This window comes from Camellia sinensis, chromosome 12 (genome assembly GCF_055761805.1).
Source record: "Camellia sinensis isolate YWXY chromosome 12, ASM5576180v1, whole genome shotgun sequence".
In the NCBI taxonomy this organism is placed as follows: Eukaryota; Viridiplantae; Streptophyta; class Magnoliopsida; order Ericales; family Theaceae; genus Camellia; species Camellia sinensis.
This window is the reverse complement of record NC_138972.1, coordinates 97,807,942-97,815,117: the sequence shown is the minus strand read 5'-3', so window position 1 is coordinate 97,815,117 and position 7,176 is coordinate 97,807,942. Positions and strand designations below refer to the sequence as shown.

Genomic DNA, 7,176 nt, shown 5'->3' with positions numbered 1-7,176 from the left:
TTCAAAAAGAGAGTATTTTATATTGTTTGTGACATAAATATGATAAGAGTTTCCTGGAAAAAGCATCCAGAGTAAAGTTGCATGAGGTCTGCTCTTATGTGAAGGTTATCACCGTGCATGCCTAAAATCCTTGAGACTTGATGAGAGTGACCTACTAAATCCACATTCATTTAGTTAGTTACTTTTCAAACTTCTCCATTTCAAAAATAGCCAAAGGGAGAATTGCAAAATATAATGTGAAAGTGACAACTGGTTTTAGAAAAGGGATAAAAATATTAAAAGGGAAGAATACTAAAACCAAAAATCCATCACATGATGTACAAAGGGTGACAAGCCTTATTTAAGTGCAAGAAAATTTTTGTATCGTAATTTACTCAAGTATTATAATCTTTACATCAATATATATATATATATATATATCTATATAATAAGGGAGAAGGGTTTTTGAAAATGTATAAAATATATGAGAGACACAATTCATTTGGATGGCTCAGATGAATTCTAATAAATATCCATGGTTGAGAATTAATGATGTTCCCACCCAAATGAGCTACCTCTGTCTTCCCACTCTCCCTCAGTATCAGTATCTACCCTCTGTCTCCCCATACCCTCTATCTATCATCTGTCTTTCCATACCCTCTATCTACATTCCCTCTCTATCTCCCTCTCCCTATCTCAACTTTTGCATCTCATTTCTCTGCCTTCCCTCTCTGTCTACCGTCTGTCTCTCCATACCCTCTATCTATCCTTCTCATCATATGATCTCTCTCGCCTAAACATTCCTACTCTTCACTGACTCTCCCCATACCCTCTATCAATCACTCTCATCCCCTAAACAGCCTATTGTTTGCTGAATTCCTTGCTCTCACTACAGGAAAATGACGATTTAACGGCGTTTAATTAACGACGTTTTATTAAATGTCACTTTTTTGATAATTAACGGCGTTTTTTAAACGTCGCCTTTGTTGTTAGGTAAAACGGTACCGTTTTGTAAATAGAAGACGTTTAAAAAGCGCCTCCAAAACCCTGTCTCTCTTCACACCCTCTTCCCTGTCTCTCTTCACACCCTCTTCCATCTCCCTAAACTTTTATTTTGAAAACCTATTTTGAGCACCGCCGTCTCCTTCTTACTCACTCAAATCTCTCACTCACTCGTCTCTCTCTCTCTCTCGATTCTTCTTCGGTTCAGTCATTCTTCTTCGATTCTTCTTCAGTTCGGCGATCCATCTCGGGATTGCGATTTCGAAGTTCGATTTTGAGCATAGATCAGTGATTCATCTCCGTGGATTTGGAACTCTTCGTCTTCTTCAATCAGAGGTTAGTTGCTCTCCCTTTCTCTCACTCAAATCTCTCTCGATTCTTCTTCAGTTCGGTGATTATTCTTCAGTTCAGTGATTCATCTCAGATTGCGATTTCGAAGTTTGATTTTGAAATCTATTAACCTCAACAACCCCTTTCAATCCTCTTACCTCTTCGCTGCTTCTCAAACGATCACACTCTCACATATTATTATTACACAGACGAATCACTCATCGAAACCTCTCTATTCTCACGATTCAGCTCTCAAAATGAAGATTCCTTCAACTTTCTCTATCATCTTCTTCGCTTCGCTCTTGATTTTAACCCTACAAGCAAAAACCCTCGATCCCTACAAGGTACGCCTATATATATATTTCGTTTTTTTGTATATTTACGTGTATGTGTGTGTGCAAGTTCAATGTGTGTGTGTTTCGCTTCATCTATTCTATTGTTCTAATTGAATTGACGAATGATTTTGTGATGTAAGAAATTGTTGTGACTGGTCCAGCGATATATGACAATTGTTTTATAATTCAGTATTTTGTTTCCAAAGAATGGTTTAATTTTTTTTATCTTGGTGATGGATGATAAGCTTTTTGTAGAATTGATCGAGAAAGTTGCTCATAATTCACAAATTTTGGCTAGTTCTTGTGAAACAAAAAGGTTGTAGTGAAGACAATTTGAAATGGATATCAATTAATGAGAAAAGAATTATCAGATTGTTCACATGTTGTGGGTAAATGGATAAATAGAAGGATGACTTTAAACCCCAGGGGATTAGCCAATTGGCAAATTGAGCCAGGATAAGATCCCGAGAAAGCATAAATCACAATGATTTCGAATCCCATGAAACTGAATTTGGGCCACTCCAGCATCTGTTTCTGGTAATTAGTATGTATGTGTGGGACGGGAACTGCATGTACCCGGAGATTGGTTGGGGAAAAACCCTAGATACCCCTGTTACCAAAAAAGAAGAAGAAGATGACTTTTAGCTTTACATGAGTGTCATGATTCTTGAGGTTTTCAGACAGCCTAAAATGCAAAAACCTGAAGTAAACCTTTGGATTGTATTCAGCCAAGTTGTCCCAGAATGGTTATCTTAGATTTTGTTTAGTAATCTTTACTGTGGTGCTGGGAATGTCAGTGTGGTGGATGAAATCATCTCTATCTCATACTTGAATTGATTGCTCAAAAGTTGAAGTGAAATCTTTGTTTTATAATGAATAATCTACATTGTCTAAGTGGGGATTTAATATTGAGTGTTTCGTTAAAATGGTTGATAAATTTAGGTTCTTTCCCTCAGTGGTTTTTTTGGGGGGGCTAATTTTGTTGGCTTCTTCATTAATTTCTATTGACTATGTTGTTTCAGGTTCTTGGGGTTGAACGGAATGCAAGTCAACGCGAAATTCAAAAAGCTTTTCACAAGTATGTTTTCTCTATAAGATTATTCCTGTTATCCTATAATACTCAGCCTTTAATCATATTATGGTTTTGTAACATCATTTCTCATTTTCTTCTTCACATTGATTGACATTCTTTTTAAGCAAAATCATCAATTTATTGTCTTATGTTTTGGAACTGATTTTTTTTAAACATATAAGTAAAAAATGTTGGCTTGGATGGCTGTGCTGTGGTCAACTTGACATTGGATTGTTCAACCTCATGCTGGTCTATCCTTAGTCTTAATCTCGAAGGTCTAGCTTTGAGCACAATGGTCAGTGTGATGGCTGGGTTCAGCTTTGAAACTGGGCTCTACCCAAGTTGTAGCAAACTCGACACTGGTCAAATAGATCATATTTAAACCCAGAAATGTATGTTACTATCTAGACATATATTGTAAATGGATAAATTATTCAGATTGCGATTGCCAAAAAAGCCGACTGTTTTTTACTTTTTAGCTAAGACTTGAGAAGAAAAATTATATAGTGCTCTTGGGACAAATATGTATGGTATCCTAATTTGTTTTACTAGATTAAAATAAGGGGGAATTACTTGACAGTGGGGTAGAGAAAAAAAAATTGCAAAAATATGAAAGGTGACTCTGTGGTAGGGTGCAAGCGAAAAACTGTGGAGGTGCGAACTTGCACCCCTCTATATTTGTGTATTTTCTTTTTATCTATCTAACTGTTAAGTAATTTCCCCTCTATATTTGGGTTGGGGAGCTTCAGGTTTATCCACACTTGATACTATTTGGTATTTACAATCCCAATTAGTTACATATGTTTAATGGTTGGTTTGTTACTTCTTTTTTTTTTTTCTTTTTTTTTTTTTTATCACTTTTTTGAATTTGCAGTCACTTCTGATACAAGGAAAAGGACAGTTCAATTGCTCTACTCCTGGTATACAAGCCGATCTTTGTAATGCTACAAATCCTGAATGCTCTCCTTATGAATTTATGCATCTCATTGACTGACTATTTTAACCCAGATCTAAACAATTCCATCTTAAACATACCAAGGTGGGAGGTATTCAAATGTTTGTATGCAGTTTATGAAATGTTCATTTTATTATATATACATTCAGAAAAGATCATTCACTCTAATTGAATGAACCTTGCAGAGGAAGTGTTAGGTTTTCACAACATTAGCTTCTCACTCATGTTTGTGTTTTTCAAGCCAATATTTTCACTTTGGCTTCATTTGCTGTTGTTCACATGAGGCAGTAGTAATGACTTGCGCTTCTGATCTGAGAGAAGATAGAAAAAAACTTCTAATGCTCCTCCTTTCAACATGGGAAAAGGGGAGTTTTACGTCGTCCGAGAATTGAACAGTTCATTTTTTTGTATGGGATTTGCATTCACACTACTTGATCCTCGATAAATAAACTAAAGGTCGGGCGATGACCGGAAAACTACCATTTTCTGTACAAAAATCAACAATGATGACCAACTGAAATTTCTAGTACATTTTTCTAAAGCACTTGCTTGTAGATTCATGTCGTGCTATTTGCTTCCCAATCGACGAATTGCCACATGTAAAAGCCAGCAGATTGCTTTAATTTGATGCCTTGTATACAATTCCATAAAGAAAAGTTGATTAACTGTATTTTTATTCCAGTATAAGCTTTTTCCTAATGATCTATCTATCTTCTATCTTAACAGTTGTGATTTTGCATTGTAGGACTTATATTGGCAGCAACAGGGCAGGTAGAAGCGTATCTTAGCAATCATCAGAATGGAAGTCTATAAGAAACTTGTCCAAGTCTCAATACATCGGCATTACTTATACAAGGTATTCCATTATCTTTTCTTTTTATTATTAATTTTTTTTGTAAGTTATTTTGTTACATGGAGGACCAAGGCCATAAACAGAAACTAACAGAGGAACCCTGTGACAAGACCTGATACAGCGAAGGATTCACCCTTTGAGTCGCATCATATTTAGCTAATAGTAACAAATCAGTCTGTAGTTTCCAGGGTAGGTTAGTTTTTGAGATGATAATATTAGAGGAAACCTTGAATTCTAAAAATTTGTCATACTGTTCCTTTGATCCTATTGATTATGCTTTTTGGGCCCTGTTGGTTTAGATTTAGACTTCACACAGTCAGCTTTGGGGAGGCAGGAACAGACTTGAGCTGCATCATCTAGTTGAAAATGTAAGGAAGACAAAAAATTAAGACTGACTAAATGTTGATTGAACTATAATTTTTCAAGCAACATATGGACTAGATCTAATGGTGATGCTTATGGAGGTATTGTGATCATTCAAATGTTTAGTACCTGTGAATTGATTTTTAGGTCTGGAGATTTTTAATAAATTTTGCTGACGCGGCTTCTATCTTGTTGTCAATTGTGGCTTGATTTTGTGTTTATTCATTCTGAAATACTTTTTATTCCTTTGTTCTACTTTCAGGCGTATGCTTGGGGCTTTGATATACGCAGCTGGCAGCGCCACTTAAATCCATTGACCTGGCCTGAGATATTGCGACAATTTGCTTTATCTGCTGGATTTGGGCCAAAATTGAAGAAAAGGAGCATTGAAAAAGCATATCTTCGTGATGAATTAAGGACAAGTTTTGGTATAATTCAGCAGAAGCATATATAAATTATTGCAAACAAATATTATATGAAGGCCTGTCACCAAGATCTGGAGGACTTGGCCAGCTCAAGATCAGCATGAATGTGAAGTCATCAGATTAATCTTACTCCCGTTTTTTGTGCTTGCATTCCTTGTCCTGAGCTTAGTACCTCCTCCTTTATGGGGTAGATTGACCTCACTTTTGTTTTCCTTACATTCCTTGGTAACTTATTAAATATCTCCTGCTACTTGATATATTCCCTTTATATACTGATCCAAAGCTTGGAAATTTACTGATGCAGAAATTCAAGTTCTGGTCTGTCCATAGCTTCCATACACGGTGCTGTACTTGCTTTGGCAGCTTGTGTTTTATCTGTTCCATATGATATGCCCAGGTATGTTCATGTCTAACATATACTGGGCTGTGTTTGGATTTAGGATTAGGGTAGGGATTTGTGGTGGAAAAAAAAAAGGTGAAGGAAATATGAATGAAGTATAAACTAAAATTTTACTTTATTTCCCTGGTCTTAATGGAACAATTTTGACATTTAAAAAAAAAAAAAAAATCTCCAGACCAAAAAATCAATTTCGGAAATATATGAATGAAGTATAAACTAATATTATCTATCTGCTGTGTTGTACTAGTATAAAAAATCTCCAGATCTGGTCTTAATGGAACAATTTTGACATTTAAAAAATATGAATGAAGTATAAACTAATATTATCTATCTGCTGTGTTGATTTTTCTTGGCATGCTTATGAATTTTAAATGACATATTTTTCTCTTGTTTTTAGGTACATTGCTGTTGAATTTGCTTCAATATGGAAGGGTATGGGTTCTACAGTGGATCTATGTTTCAGAAGGGAACTTCCATTAAGGTGGTTGTATTTGGAAGAATTGCTTGTGCAAATAGCAACTCCCCTAGTATTTTGGATTTTGTTCAGACCAAAAATTGTTGTAAACACCCGATAGTTATCATGACAAGATTTTATTGACAATTTCACATAGTAAAGAATGGGGTGAATTTTGCTCTAGTAATTGTGCCACTGATGGTGGACTGCCTCAAGAGTATGACCTGTAGGATATATGTTATTCAGTAGAATACTCACGTCTATGTCTATTAATTGTTAAGCAAAAGGTAGCCCATCTGTTGTTTAGCTTGCAAGTATAATAGAATGTAAGTTACAGATCAGTTTGCTATGATATAGCCCATCTGTTGATTTTCCTATTCTGCAGTGTAATGATGTGTAATATGCTTGACTATTCCATTGCATCTGCATGTGCAAGCAAATGACTTAATCTATTTTTTCTTTTTATTTTTTTGTTTGATTTTGGTTCAGACACAATCATGTAATGTTTATTTAGTCAATATATTGAAGTAGCTGTAAAATTTTATTCATATTATTGTTATTTTTCAGCTTTATTACAGGTATGTTTTTTAGTTAAATATAACAGATTCAGAAAATTTTTTTTTTAAAAAAAAGAGCTATAACGGCGTTTTTTCAAAACGCCACTACAGTGCCAACGGACATTTTTTTAAAATAAAAAAATCTATCACGGCGTTTTAAAAACGTCGCTAAATATTGGATGATGTCATTTATCATTATTTATCGCATTTAGCGGCGTTTTTTAAAACGCCGCTTATATTAAATTTACGACGTTTTTAAAGCGTCATAAACTTATAGCGACGGCCGCGTCCTCGACGTTTGGTGATAAGCGTCACTAAAGGAATTAGCGGCGTTTTTCATACATATAGCGGCGTTTTTAAAACGCCGCTAAAAGTCATTTTCCCAGCAGTGTCTGTTTTAATCTTCTGGGTGTGTTTTTGGGTTTACCCACATTGGAAAAGTCCTGCAGAT

General features: G+C 35.3%; 1 long non-coding RNA gene across 2 annotated transcripts; it reads left to right on the top strand.

Moving 5' to 3' along the window:
- The first annotated feature begins 1,326 nt into the window (after positions 1 to 1,326).
- LOC145804646 (uncharacterized) lies at positions 1,327 to 6,548 on the top strand. Of its 2 annotated transcripts, none has more exons than XR_014346850.1 (5): positions 1,327 to 1,655; positions 2,669 to 2,724; positions 3,593 to 3,638; positions 4,419 to 4,529; positions 6,112 to 6,548. It is a non-coding gene; the product is annotated as an uncharacterized LOC145804646 (long non-coding RNA). The 2 variants fall into 2 exon arrangements; XR_014346849.1 differs by having other exon boundaries at positions 3,593 to 3,656.
- The last annotated feature ends 628 nt before the right edge of the window (positions 6,549 to 7,176 follow it).